Below are 15964 nucleotides of genomic sequence, written 5' to 3' on the forward strand. Positions count from 1 at the left end.
AAAAGCAAAGGGTAAACAATGCACTGGTTTCCAAAGCTGAAAAAGGTTAAGTAACCTTTTCCTTAGGAAGTTCAAGTGCCTTGGAGCTTTGCAGTAGAGGCTCTTGGTTTGGCACTAGAGCTGCCTTTCTGTCGGGGATGTGTTTTTCAATCCTTTGGGGAAAACCCGGTCATGCTTTGCCAAGTCATAAACAGTTGACAAATTGCAATTTATTCATACTCAGAAGAATTTAGCAATGAAGATCTTTGTGGTGTGTTGGAATGTCTACAGCTTCCTGTGCTGGACAGACCTGGCATAGCATGCTTCAGGCTCAGGCTTCAGGGATGCTGCTAGAAGGATTCTGTGATGCCCCTTTCTCACTTCTTGGTCTGTACATGGTCAAGAGGGGTGGGCACACCTGTCTTTCTTCTGAGTCCTCTGCCCTTTGCACCCAGGCAGGCTGGAAGAAGAGCAATTGTATAGACAGAGAGACTGAAATCAAGTGGGGAGGCTGACTTGCTGGGATGTAGGGTGAGAAAGGAACTAGCTGGACATGGTGATTAGAATGAAATGCTGGAGAAGGGAGAGTGCTGAAGAGGTACTGGATCTTGAAGTCAGATGGGTGTGTGTGAGAGATGGCTACTTGTACTACTATGCAGATGCATTTTTTCAGGAGAGCAAATTTATATTCCTTCTAGAAGTTCATGTCCCTGTTAGTGTCAGCTTGAAAAACAATATCTGGATGATACTGTATTGTTGGTTTTGTTATTTATTATTTTTATTCTCCTACTACTGGTAGTCCATAAGTATTCCTGAAGGTACAGTAGCTAAGTTTTTTTATTACTTTTTCTATCATTTCAGACACATATGTGACTTACATGACAGACGTAACAACTTCTTTCTTGTTTTGACCCCTTTTGGAAGTGTGAGATTGCATTCATACAGTACTTACTTGGTTTATAATTAACCTTTGACAACAACCATATCCACTGCTGCAAGAGCATCACCAAAGAGCAAGGTTAACAAGTAGAGTGTGTGGGATCTGTATGTATGTTGTTTACACAGGCACACATTGCAAGAGGGAGAATGGACAAGACACTGCACGTGCTTTGTAAATACTTTTGTGAATTTATAGCAACGTGGATTCTCCTCCCACCCCCACATTTACTCAGGACACCTGCACAGTGCTGTGTTAATTTTTTTGTGTAGGCACTAAAAGCTCAAACTCATTGCTCAGTGTTGTGTTTCACAGGGCTGTTCTAGCAATCCCTAGACCTTGGTCTTTGGGAAGACACCTCCAGGCTTTTCTGTCTTGCTTTGCCATCCTGCGCATCTTACAGCTCTTAATGTCTGTTTGTCAGCCTTCTCTTGGCTACTAGAACCCCACACTGCCAGCTCTGGGCAATGCTCTGCTGGTTTGGCAAGGCTCCCCTCAGGGCTGGTGGGGCCCTGTGGGAGAAGCAATGGCTGGCTGCTGGGGAGCAGGAGCAGACGCAGGCGGGACATCAGTGGCACCAAGGGAAGCTGGCTGTGGGCAAACTGAACTGGCACGTTGCTTATAGGTCTGTGGGGCCATGTTCAGGCAAAACAGAGCCTCTGCCAAACTGCTAATTGTAGCTCTATTTTCTTGCCTCTTGCCTTCACAGGCTAGGAATGGAAATTAATCCCTTTGCAGAGTGCCCTGCCTTCCTGTAGCTCTGGGGGGACTCTAATCTGCTACCACTTCCTGTGGTGCATGGATAGCTGTCTGACAGTTTTCAGCATCACTTTTAAAGACATTTTTCTTTTTTTCAAATTCTTCCCTTACCTTGGCCTGACATATGTTTTTGCTTTAAGAGCAAAATGGTTTCCATAGGCAGCTGGTGAGGTCCCTGAACACATGTTCCTCCAAAACACAGAACTCTAGAAGACATCAATTCCCAGTAGAAAGGTTACTTACAGCTGCAGAGAGCTGCTTAAAAGTTTTTTGGAAAATAATATTGTAGTAAGCTGACATCATTTAGTCACTTTGTTTAGTTTCTTTTGCCTGATTACTGAATGACCTGAATAAAGACAAATAAGGCTCCTTCGAAGATCACATCTATATGCACTTTAGTAATGACCAGAAAATAAATCATCATTTGCTACAGAGCTATAACCAGGGAAAATGTCCCCAGGATATAACCAGATTAGCTGGGCAGTATTTAAAACAAATGTAATTACAAAATACATGTATTGTAGCCAAAAGTGTTGTTTGAAGTGAAGATTCTCCTATGCTTTCCAGTCTTAAGTAACACAGGGAAAATGTTCTTTCTGAAAGGAAATAAGGGAATTAAAGAGACAAAGGCCAGCTTAGGAAACAAAACCACATCCATTCACCCACAAGTTTTCTCTTTTTTTCAGTGCATGTGGAAGAATGGGCAGGTTGTAAAATCAGAAGAAAAGAAAGTGTTTTTTTCCTGAGAATAGGCACTGGATTTGTGTAGACTGATCCGATTTCTGGGTGTATAGACAGAAATATACTCTTTTCTTTAGGAGCACTGTGGCTTCCTCTTGCACCCTGCCTGCCTGTAGAGTCCATCAGCCCCATAGCACACATTGTGCTTTGCCAGACAAGGTGCTGAGCTTCAGCAGTAGAGGGTGGAGGGGCAACACCAGCCCTGCTCTGGCACTTGGCATGGGGCATCTTGGGAGCATGCTGTGGGATCCTTTCTGTAAGGGAATATGAGACCTGGCTATTTTAAAAACATCTACTTTTCTTTCCCTGCATTAAATAAAGCCATTTGTGAGAGTCTATTCGTATGCTGTGTCTTTCCTGTCCCAATTGTATTTTTAAGTGACTGCTTGGACCAGCCAGCACTGTTCCTTTTTAAGTGTAGGACTTTTGGTTTTCCTGTTTAGTTTCTTGTGGTCTTTAATGTTTGCACTCACAGTATAGACCTGAATCCCTAACTAGGGTCATAAAAAAAGGAAAGAGAAAAAGAGAAGTGTTCCCTGGATTGCAGTCCTTTCTTAGAGAACAACCCAAAGGACAAGAGGTCACCCTATGGGTGTGCACCCTTCCTGCCTTCAGGTTGCATGTAACTTGTAATAACCTAAATTTCCACGTTGGCAAAGGAGGTCAGATCAACAAATTAAAGCCAGAGTGCTTGTGAGAAGGCTTCATGACAGCTTGATTTGCTCCTTTCTTTTCTCCTGCATTTTCTGGTGCTGGAGAATGAGGGTGGTTCGTGGTTGTGCTTTCACGGTGGGTCACAGTCAGTGCTGCAGCAACTGCTTTGGGCCATCAGAAAATGTAGGACAGCCATGCTTGGCTTCCTCATTGCTCACTTCTTTTCCTATTTTCTGTGCTACCCTGAATGGAATCAGAGGTCATTCGTAAGCTGGTGTGTTTGAATTTCTGTCCCACTCTCTCCAGGGTCTTCTCAGCTTGACAAGCGACAGCAAAGCCGTGCCTACGTTTTTTAACCATGGGGTTTTCCAACTACTCTTTTTCTTTCAGGTTGCTGCCGGTGGGAAGACTGAGAGCAGCTCTAGCTCAGATCAGAACAACACTGGGATGGGATTTTCAGTCTGTGACAGAAACTATGACCTAGAGATCTACACACTCAGACATGAGAGCTCATAAATGCTGGTTCAAACTGTTGGGATAAGATCTTATGCTTGAAGTTAGAGGCTTTGCTCAGGAGGCTGTGCCCATTGATAGAACCAAGTGGTTAGGAGTGTCCATAAAGGTGTCATTATAATTTTTTTTTGTTATGATATGGATGATTTTGATTTAAAAAGAAGCTATGAGAAGGCAGGGTAGTATTTTTCTTAGACTTCCCCTACAGAGCTTCATTTTCTTTAAAGCATTCATTTGAAATCAACAGAATGTGGGTTTGTTTTACCTGAAGATAATTTAGGAGTATTAGTAAAGATTTGTTTGTTATTTTGATATTAGCAATTTGGTATTAAATTGCATGAGGTCATTTTACTTTTAATGACAGAGTTTAATGTATTTATCTTTAACGTGTCTACCAGCTGGATAGTAATTTTTGCCATGGGCACAGGCAACATGTCAACAGCTCAACGATCCATTTCAGAAAAAGAGATTTTCTGCCCTTATTTTAGAAAGAATATGGATCTGCTCAACTCTTTCTATTAAACAGAAGCCAAAGCTATGGAGGAAATATCTAGCAGTTTAGTGTTTTAAAATATTAGATTATGCTAATCCAATGTCAGTTTATCTTAAAATAGGAATATGTCACAACATATCTTTTTGACAAAATGGCAGATCCTGATTAATTCTGGAGTAATGTTTCTCCTCAGTGGTATCAAACCTTAAGTCTCTTGTTGAAAGCACTGAGATATGTAAAGAAAAATAACTGGTAAAAGGCAACACAGTTTCTCAAAATGAAAATCTCCAAAGAATAGCTCAATGGCTTTTTAAACCTCTGTAAGGAAAAACTGCCAGCCACCCTGGGCTGAATACTTGTGTTTTAAACTTATAAATAGGATTGCAAGGTGATAAAATCTGCGGGATGATTTTCAGACAGGAAGCTGAAATTCTTGCATCTGAAGTGCTAAAATTTGACAACCATTACATGTATTTTTAAAACAGGTGTGAAAAATCACAGCTATCTGCTTTCAATAAGAAAGAGCAGGAAATCCACAATAAAGCAATAAAACCATAAACCTTAAAATATGCACGTGCAGCAGGTGCTGATATGTGCAACAATATTTGAATGCAATAAAATGTCTCACTATTGTCCAAAAAGAACTGCTGCCAAGATATGGCATTTGGCTATATTCTGCCCTTGGCTAGAATTTGTTCAGATATCCAAAGCTAGCATATGTTAGATAAAGAGAGGAAATTTCTTTGGGAAAGACAATGGGAAGTGTGTTCTTGTTCAAGTTACTTGCTTTACTCTGTTGAGAGGTCTCTTTTGTTTTGGGGGTTTTTAGCTGGTTTTTTTTTCCTGATGGATTCATCTGAAATGTGAATTTTTCACTCTTTCATTCCCAAAAGTTTTGTGACAATGGTTAGCTCCCAGAGCTGCTAGTGAGGTGAGGACTGTATGCATCTCACCCACCATACAAAGCAATGGAAGCAAACAGGCTTTGGTTTCCTTGTCTGTGTGAGCTCTTTCTGCCCTGCTCCTATTTAGAGCTTGTCTGCTTTCCTGGCATCAGCAGCAATTGAGAACAGAGCTTGGCACATCTCTGGCCTCCTTCTCTGGGACACAGAATGAGTGGTGTGAAGGCACAGAGGAGATCTACCCAGTGAGTGTCCAGGTCAGTGATCATCCAGCTGCTGAGAGCTGGGCTTGGAGGGGTGAAGATCTGAACCCTCCTTGTATCCTTCTCTGAATTTGTATTAGTATGTAGCTAAAGGGAAAAATATGGACACTGAATAACACCCAAAGGAAATGTATTAGATATGGACACAGAGTAACACCCAAAGGAAGACTGAAAAAGGAGTCTCAATAATAATAAATAACCCACAGTCTTGCTATCCTGGCTGATTAATCACCACATACACACTGTTAAAAGTGTGACTGCAATCTTCAAATTGTCCTTGGTACTTTTTCTTCATGGCACTGCCCATATCCTAATTTTCTGGTCTGACTGTGAAAATCTGTGAAAACATTTTTGGTTTTGGAAATAATGCTGGTGTCTACCAGAGGCTCTCTAGCAGATCTCTAATCTAGACTGCTCAATTTCTCAGATTTATCAACTGCTGCAATGTTCAGGTGAATAACAACCCAGGGTCAAGATCAAATGCTGGTGCAATGTGCAGCTGTGCATATGGGGTAGGAGCAGTTGCAAATCTTTTGTTGGTAGATTTATAGAGATTTGTGGTATATTTACCTTTAAAAAAACCTCAGTTATGTTTTAGGCTATGGAATCATCTAGATCCCTTAGGCATAGCTGTGTGTCCAGTCCCTTTCTCTATAATTCATTCTGCATTCCTAGGCTTGTCTTCTGGACTGTATGATGGGCGGATACCATCTCCTCAAGTATAACCAGACACTGTAAAACAATCCAATTTTACAGCCCCTTGGTCTTGGGTGAAGCAGCAACCTACTCGTGATCACCTGTGTAATTCCACATGGAGGCAGTGTCAAAATGTTCACATGAGTACTCCAGTATGTATCCCACCTGCACATGAGACTCCACCCATTTGTCTTCCTGTACCTGCATCCTTCATTTCCCTTGGCCCTGAGTAAAACAAGGCTTTCAGAACCCTTTACACAGAATTGTTTCAGTGGCACGTGGATAAAGCAGTTTATACGGATGCAGCTATAACAGCTCTTATGCCTTCTCACAGTTTTTGGTGGGATGCCACGCTTGTCTGAGCACTAGTACTGTGATAAAACAGCATCTACACTGGAAATTTTTGCCAGCATAATTATGCAAGGCAGCAGGACCTCTTTGGTGCATGCTATAAATAAGACCCATATTATAAACAGATTGAGAACCACCACAGACTTCTCCCCTCCCATGGATTTATTCATTGTTTCTCCACTACAATTGCCAAACCACTGACTGTAAAACTTCCTTCAGGCCCTGCTTTATTTTCATGGTGGGCCCCACAGCCTTATCAACATGTGTGATATGCATAATGGCAGTCACTACTGCTTTTTTCTGCCATTCCCTACTCTTCTGCTACTGAAATCCAGCAGCGTTCCCCTCTGTACAGGAGCAGATCTGTGTTTTTTTTTCCAATCAGCAAAAAGCAAGGCTTTTTAACAAGAAAAAACTGTGTGAGAAGGGAAGGGAAGTGACACCTTATTAAGAAAAGAGCTTGAGCTGAGAACAAAAGTCTCAGATTTATATTTTTCCTTAAATACATCTCAAACGCTTGGCACTAGCTTTGTCAGCAGTGAAACATCACTCATTACATTGGACTCCTCTCCAAAGGCTGCAACAAATTTGTTTTCTTTTTCCTTTAAAATGTTAATGTAACTGATGATTTATTTTACAAGAGTTAGAGTGGCATAGCTGTTTTGGAGCAACAAGCTGGGAAGTGCAATGGTGTGAAGCAACAGTCAGTGCCTCTGCTGTGGGGTGGATTTTGGATAGGGGCACGATGCACATCTGGTCTGCAGCTCCTCTCTGGGAACAATTCTAGTCACACTCTTTCCACTTAGCTTGTGTTGACTTTGAAGCTCATTTGACATACACATTTGAAAGACAACACTTATGCAAAGGGCAGGGCACACTATAAATAAAAAGAAAAAAAACCCAAAAAAAAAAAAAAAAAAAAAAAAAAAAAAAAAAACCAAACAACCAAAAAAACCCCCACCAAAATCCAGAAGGGTCATTCTCCTTATTCAAGTTTGGTTCTGTATGGGTTTCAAATGCACAATGTAGTTGGTGACAGAGGTTCCTTCTGTAACATATTTCTTTCTAAGGAACTTTGGGAAAGAGGGGAAACAATATGCTGACTGCATTAAGTCAAAGAAAACCTGTGAAGAGCATGGGTCCTGGTGGAATGAAATCACAACTTAGTCATCAAATCTAATGGTCATTTTAGGAATCTACTGAAAAGAAAAGCCTTAAAAAATTATGTCATAATGGTCATAATGTATACTAACATTTCAGATGCTATTTTATGTGATGGATAGAAGCCTAGTCAAATTTTGCTTGCTTTGTAAACAGTTTATACCACTGGGATATAAACTAAGAGAACTATAGGGGGAAAACTGCCTTGCACAATAATTCATGTCTTAAAATTGTATTTGGGGCACTTTGCTTTTGATAGAAAGGAACAAAATTATTTACTTTCACTTAAGAGGAGTTCTTTACATAAATTACAAAGAAACAGAATTGCAGTATGTTTCTGCTTCCAAATTCTTTACATAAATTACAAAGAAACAGAATTGCAGTATATTTCTGCTTCCAAATTCTGATATAATCAACAAGTAGCTGAACTTTTTTCAGGCGTTCACTAAGGTAAATGAGAACAGCGTAATATCTCTTTTCTGTTTGGTCATTGTTAGACATACAGCATCTTTTTGTATTGCTTTGTAATACATCCTTGTATGCAACACTACTACTGGCCTGAATCTCAGGGTCTGGATTCTTATTTCAGGCTTGAAGTATTCTTGTGTAATCTAAGTTTACTACATTTATTTTCCTGGGCTTTAAGCCTAAGGTTGCTACAACTCTTTAATGATCATTTAATTTTGATTGATCATTTAATTTCAAGTAATAAAGAAATAGCTACTGATTAGACAAACGAAAATGCCGAAATAAAAAGTCATAATTTCAACTTGAATCCTGTATGATTCGCACAGACAAATTGTCCTCATTTTTTTCATGCATTATCCTACCAAAACTACAGATGAAAATCCATACAACTTAAACAATAAAACTGTGAACTTTATACAACTAAGTCTATTTAGCATTATTGCAATACAGCAAATTGCCTAAGTAAAACTACCAATAAAAATCTGTGCCACTATAAACTACTGCTCTGGACTCATGCAAGCCTCTTGTTCATAACAATCCAGGGGAAAAGGTACATGGTACACAAATGAGATTGAGTCTGAATTAGGTGATTAGTACTTTTATCACTAACTTTGCCTGCCTCAAAAAGTCTGCCTGTCAGATCTTGTCTTTGAATTCTGATCTGCAGCCAAAAAAAGGATATTTCCTCTCCAGATAAATCCTTTTACATTCAAACAAACTGGAGCCTGAATGAGGAGATACAGTCAGGGCTCTTCCAACAAGAAAACCATTAGCCCTGCTGTATTTCTGCTGGCTCAACAAACAGCTGAGTCGGATTTATTTGCTGGCAGATGGAGGTGACTAATGATATAAGCAGAACTTTTCTGCATGGGCAAGTTCAACTAAATGATGCCTAGCAGAAAAGGCAAGAAGCATCAGATCTACATGTTAAAAAAGTACCATTCTTTCTAATTTAGTGCTTTGCTCAGTGGTTTGTTTTATTTTTTTTTAATTTTATTTTAGTCTTTTTTCATTATGATTTTTTATGGGTTTTTAGTTTGTTTCTTTGCTTGTTTTGTTTTGTTTGTTTTGGGGTTTTTGTTTATTTGAGTTTAGTTTTTGGGGGGAGGTTGGGGTGGGGTTGACTGGTACCTAGACACATCCCTTTAAGAAAAGTGTCTACTTAATACAAATTCAGTAGCATGTATCCATCCCCAGTAAAGCTATAAGCATTTACTCTGTTTGAGAACAAAAGGGAGAGTGTTCTGATGAAATAGCTCTTACTTGGTTTGGCTAAAAGATCCAGAATACATTACAGAGACCACCAAGTTTTATTGACTGTACTAATCCTGCTCAATTCAACCCCTTGCTTGAGACTGGCATCACAAAATTTGTGAATGTGTCAATCAAAACAGAACAAAATGAGGTTTTGTGTGGTGATCAGACAGAACTTGAAACGTCAAAAAATGAGTCAATCTCCATGAACTGTGCTGTTTGAACCCATTTTGAAGCCCCCACAGCTTTCTTATCTGGTATTTGATTCTGAGGCTTGAGCTGGTTCTGCTTTATAATTTTTTTTTTTTTTTTTGGAGACTCTGGAAGCTTTTAGTCTTTTATCCAGAACCTTTTCTGTCAGCAGATGCCAAGCACTTTCCTCAGAGATGTCCTATTTTCTCACATGATCAAACCACCCTTTGAATGTTCCCCTGGAGAAACCCATTCTCCTGAGATACTGCCCAGATCTCTGGAAGAACATGTTGCTGTTGTTCAAAGACACAGTTGATTTGTCATTCTTCAAAGACCATGTCACTGAAATCTTTCCTGGGACATGCAGGGCTCCTCCATGCTGGGGAGGCCACCCCATCCCTGTGTGTGGGAACCCACAGCACTGGGACAGTGAGCTGGACTGGAATGAGAGCACCAGGAATCCAGTCCTGTGGCAGGGTTGTGGCTCATCATTTTCTAGTAGTGAGCAGCCACCCTGCTCTGTACACTGACCAGTGTAATAACCCATAAATGTATATGGATTTTGGAACCAGAAAAATTGTTTCAAATCTGAGGTGCAACTGTGTATTGTATACTTGCTTACCGTGGTGATTATAAGAGCTGCAAATAATTTCATTAGGACTGAGGTTAATGGTGCACATGTACTTTATTTCTGCCCTTACTTCTTGAATGTGAACATAATGTCTGCTGCTGGTGCTTCACAGACAGTTCAAACCATTGGTTTTCTTGGTTCTGACCTTCTTTAGTTTCCTCATTTTTGAGCTTTACTTTTATGTGGTTTAAGATAAGTAATCAGTTTGATTAACATGTTGATAGCACTTACATTGCAGTGAGTTTTGCTTCATGGTTCAACTCCTGTGTGTCCTGAACTAACTTTTCTGAGCATTGCTGATGCAACAGCTGCTCTGTGGGATGATCCCTGTATTTTCAGCACCTATGTGTGCAGCTGAAACTGTGCTTTGATATTCTTGAATATTGTGCTCTCAGTGTTTTCTTGATTAGGAGATTAGGGAACATAAATCTACAGGCATATTTGTATTTTTGTCATGTCTTTATGAGGGAAATAAATCCTCCCTGCACAGATTGATGATAGATTTAAAAAATATCCCTCTGTTCTTCCTCCTCATACAATTAATCAGGATGCCTGTCATCATAAAGTCTCTGTCATCATTAGACATTTTTTTTTCTCAATGTTAATTTATGTTTTGGATTTTCTTTGAAGGAAAATTTGGCAAAGTATTTTAACCATTTCTTGTTCATTTTGAACTGGTATTCATATCAGTCTAATTTTTTGTGCTCAAATTGCACTTAAGTTTACCCAAGTACCTTCCCTTCCTCAATTCTCCTTGGCAAATTATTTGTAGTGTCCCTTAATCACTAACTAAAGAGTCTTACTTGACGTGAAACAGCATCAGTTTTTTTTTGTTTGAGGATTTTTTTGCAATATACTTTTCTGTCCTCAAGCTGTCTCTCAAGTTCTGTAGAAATTTTGTCCTGAAATGATGGAAGAACTTTGTTTGATGATGCAAATTTGCATTCCTATTTAGAAAAAATATACAGGTATTTGAGGCGTATTGAATTTGATAAGTATCTTTCCATTTCCATTGCATTTTTGATCCAGCTGTGAGACACAGATGGGAATCTTTGAAGTTAATTTCAATCATTTCCCCATGTATCTGCAGTTTCTCTTCAGCCTTATAAACCTGTAGCCTTCCTGAGGAAAATAAAGTCATATCTGGTGTATTTTTTTATTTGAGGAAATAGTTGAAAACCTTTGACTTTTTTACAGCTCTTCCTCATAAACTGATCCTGTCATGTGTCATCTGAAAGTGAACCCTTCCTAAAACAAATGTCCCAAGTGATGACTTTGGAGAAATAAGCATATGGGAACACAATGAGAATTCTGCAAATTTTATTCACCCTGGAAAGCTAGTTCTTAATGAGTCAGAGTCTTCCTTCCCTATTTATTTCTTTAGACATTTGTGGTATTCCTAGAATTATGCTATTTGATAAACCCTTTAACTTTCTTCTTCGAAGTCAGACCAGTGGGCTTAAATTGGAACAATATCCAGGCTATTTTAAGTGAGCACAGCCCAGCCAGCAGATATGACACACATCAGCCTTTTGGTGTAGCCCTGGGCTGTTACCTCCCTAGTTCTGGCTGTGATGAGAGGAGAGCCCCTCACTCTCCCATAGTGATGCTCTCTCAGGAAAGATTTCTTATTGACAAAGCAGAGGATGGCACTGTGGCCTCTTCCAGGGAACACTGCAGATGGTGTTGTACTCAGTGTCACTGATTAGGCAGTCAGGGCACTACACAAGGACATAAAATACCCCGTGCAATTTGTTGGAAGCAACATTTTGCTGCACTGCTAGACTTGTTTAGCTTTCTATCTGATGTGAGGGCAGTGTTTTCTTCTTTTGTTTCAAGGAAAATGGAAAAGCACCACTGGGCAAGTGCATGGTACTCTAATAATAGTCTAATTTAATTTTTATGTGAAATCTTCAGCTGATTCCAATAATATTATTGGCCCCAACCCCAAATTTCTTGTAAAAATTAAATGCAGAGAGAACAATTCAAGCAGCCTCTCTTCCAGTGCAGAGCTTCAAGTATCCTGAAGGTCCTGAGAGCAGCAGGAGTAACTCAGTGAGTAGGGCTGGAAGCACACTGGCAGACCTGATGTGTCTGGAGAAGAGCTCCAAAGCTCCAGAACTTCCAAAATATAAAAATGAACATTTTGCTCTATATAGCATTTTGGGGTAGAGAGATGGACCTAAATCCCTGCTGTGCCCCATGATCTGGTTGATCTGCTTTGTCTCAGGCCTGTGTCAAAGGTACAGAAATACTTTAGGGTAACTGTAATCTGTGTCTGCTGTTTGTTTGCAAATGCACAAAGGAAGGACAGGGGTGCAACGAGGCAGGCCAGAGCAGGAAGGACAAGGGTTCTTTACAGCCCTGAAACTATTTTGTTATGAGAGAAGAGTGACGCAGAGCCAAGTCCTCAGCTGGAGAAATACCATGAGATCCATGTTGTGTGCAATGGCCATTGATGCCAACAAGACTGCCTGGCCCACATGGCATGTGTCCACATCTGCTGGTGCCTCCTGCCACAAGCACAGCTTTGATGAATACCATTCGGCCCAAAATAATTTGCTTTGGTTCCATATCACTTGGAATCAGTGATATCTCATTTGATTCTACAGAAAAGAGGTAAAAACAGTGAGTCAGAATATGTGGCTGAATAAAATAAAGATAAAATTTGCCGGTCTTTGGGCCTTAGGTAAATATTTTAAGACTCAAGAGCCGAAATAACAGAGTTACAGATATAGGTTTGTATGAGGATTTAGAATCTTTGGAGTTAAAGTAGAGGACATCCATGACAATAAAAAAGAAAAATCAACACTTATTTAGTGGATACTGTCAAAATATGAGGAATGTGTCCTCGGTTTGTATTGATTTTACCTCTTTCCCATTGCAGATTGCAGATACAGGTCTACATGCCTTTGCTGTATCAGATATGCTCAATGTTCAGAGGGCTGGGTTTTTGTGGTTGCTGCCCCAGTCACTGTATTTTCAAGAAATTTCTAGATTTGTTTGGCATGTTTTGCAGTTTGCGGAGCTTGTACATACATGTGGGATTTAAGGGCTTTGTTTAAAACCTTCAATGTAATTTAAACAAAGGTCTTGTACACTAAGTATAAACAGTATACTTTTTGAACTCCAGGTGTTTCCTGAGGGAGGTAGTGAGAACCTAATAATGCAAGATTGCACACACCAGAAAAAAAACCAGTATTGCACCTGGGCATGGTCTCTACAAGAAGATAAGTATATTTTAATTCTGTTTTAAAATCCATCCTTCATAGAGGCTTCTTATTCTGATCATGTGCCTGGCCTTAAAATTGAAAAATAGTGCTGGGGTGATGCATAATAGACACACTAATGTTGAAGTGAGTGTTCAATAACAGGGTTTCAGAAATAGAGGTAGAGCTGATATAGATATTATAAGAAAAGAACCCCAACAGTTATAGATCTCACCACAGAGTATGTTAGAAGACTTGAACTCTCATCATTTCAAACATTCATGCTGTCAATGGAAATTAATAAAACTAACACATTAAAAATAAAACTACTAAATTCACTGATTAAACCATATGAACCATAATATTGTAGTGGGTCTGCCTTATAAAATTGTTACAGATTCCAGCATAGGAGCTAGCTATTTGAAATCTTTGAATTTACAGAAATGGTTGTCATTGTTTTCCTGCTGACTGTAGGCCCTTGCTCTATGCTCATGACTTAACTAAAACTTAAGGGCAGACATTTCAAAGTGTCACGCCCCAAATCAGTATTTTCCCTTCTCAGCTGTGGGAAGTAGGTCTGTGGAGGACTTAGGTCACTTGGCCAAAATCTCAGAGGTCTCAATAGCCTTACTAGGAATAGAAATGAGATCTTCTGCTTCTACTAATTTTTATAGGTTTCTGTGTGGCTGTTTTAGAAGAGGTTGAGCGATGTCTTCACTGTTTTTATAGCAGTGGAATGTGCTGAGAGAACAGCCAAGGCAACTTTATCCCGCAACAGCTCTTAGCTTTGGTGCACCTGTGTTAAGCCCATATAAAACTGAAACAAATAAAACCTAAATTCTGAGTGCTTCATCTGAGACACGTCAGTACTTTGTTATCTTTATGAGTCTCAAAGTGTCCCAACTTGTGCACCCGAAGGGATAACTGAAAAGAGTTGGGGAAATGGTGCAGAATGAAGTCCTATCACCTGCAGCTAGAGCATTTACAAGCCAAATTTCATGACTGCTTTTTCACATTCAGTGAATTGTAGAGTTGGTGAATAGGATAACAAAAGCTAATTTCAAGATGCTAAGCTAGGAAAACTTTAGTGAGGCATGCAGTTGAAAGCAATAGTACATATCAGTGTTAAATATTAAGGTTTATTAAAACCAATTTTTTATGCTAATCAGAATTAAGTAGTAGATCTGCTATGTTTACTTATGTGTGACAAACTGTAGCTAAGCTAAAGACCTTGAACACTGTACAAAAGAATAATTGATATTTTTGTTTAAAGAAAAATAGTCCAAACCTGAACTCTTTGGGAGTCCAACCCCTGTTTTGAAAAGGGGTTGAAAAGGTTGCCCCCCAACCTTGTCCCCTGCAGGTTGGGACAGGAGAGGAAAACAGGAAGTTTTATTCATCTTAGTTTCTCAATTTTCCAAGTTGTAGTCTCCAGCTGTTTCCATCAACTTTGTTTTCTAAAAAAAAACCCAAAAAAACAACAAAAACAAACAAACAAACAAAAAAACACCAAAAAGACAGAGAGAGAGAAAAGACTTCTATGGATTTCTTTAGCTGTCTTTAAGTGACTCTTTGTTGAAACCTGCATTGCATTTTTCAATAATTCCAGAGTAGTTTTCTTTCTTCTTTTCCCAAAACAAACATCTCTTACCCAGATTCTCCTCAGCCTGAAAAAAAAGGAGATAGAAGCAAAATAAAAGCAGCAGGCTATGGGTGAAGGGAGAGGAATGGTGTCTACAGCAAGAAACATGGCCACACAAAGTCAGACATCGAGTCTGTCGCAGTGACAAGTGAAGACCTACCTGCAGGCAAACAGCAAGGATGCCTTCCACTTTGCCAAAAACCAACAACATTTTACATAACATTTCCAGATAAAGGCTGACCACTGCACCTAGCAGGTAGGGACTGATGGGCTGGTCTTCACATAATCTGCATCACATAATCTGCATCACCGCTTGCAGGGCAAGCTCTCCCAAGTACCTCTGTTCCCAGAAGTGCCTTGACCGCAGGGAATGTAACATGTAGAAACTGGCTGCTCTCAATCTTTGGCCCCTTTTATATGGGAGCAGGGCAGACGCCCCTGTAAATGCTGGGGATCAATTAGCCATCCTTGATGAGGTGACTGAAATAAGTGACTGCTGTTCCTTTCTCCCTTTCTTTGCAGCTCAGGGAAGTGAAACTATTGGGTGTTTTTCAGAAGGTATCAGGTAGTAACTGTCTGAAGTGGACGGGGATATTCTGCAGAGGTGCCTTCTAGTTTTGCAAGTCCAGCACAGGTATTGAGGCCATGTGGCAGGAGGTAAAAGAACAAATCATATTTATAGGCAACTGATTTAACTGATTTAAACAGCATTAAGATCAAATTATTAATAGCCTTGGATAAACATTTTAATACAGTATTTAATGCTTTGTCTTGTGTCGTTTTTTATTTTCTGCTTGTTTTTAATGTGTCATATTAGCGTGACTATCATCTGTACAGGGTGTTTACACAGTTGGAGATATAATGACAGGTTATGTACAATTGACTTTTATTCATTTTGGACATAGACCTATTCTTGTCACCTGAAACATTTCCTGGTTTTCAATCACTTAAAATTTTGTGAAACGTTTACCATTTCAATGGTAAGCATCTGCTTTAGTCTGATTTCTCCTGGACAATTTCTGTAAACTTTTCAGATGTTGCTAAGAATGAAACAATGGGAAAAGAGTCTTTTGTTGACTAAAGATTTTCTAAAGGAAAAGTGATGAGTTTCAAATCAAA

This window comes from Vidua chalybeata, chromosome 4 (genome assembly GCF_026979565.1).
Source record: "Vidua chalybeata isolate OUT-0048 chromosome 4, bVidCha1 merged haplotype, whole genome shotgun sequence".
In the NCBI taxonomy this organism is placed as follows: domain Eukaryota; kingdom Metazoa; phylum Chordata; class Aves; order Passeriformes; family Viduidae; genus Vidua; species Vidua chalybeata.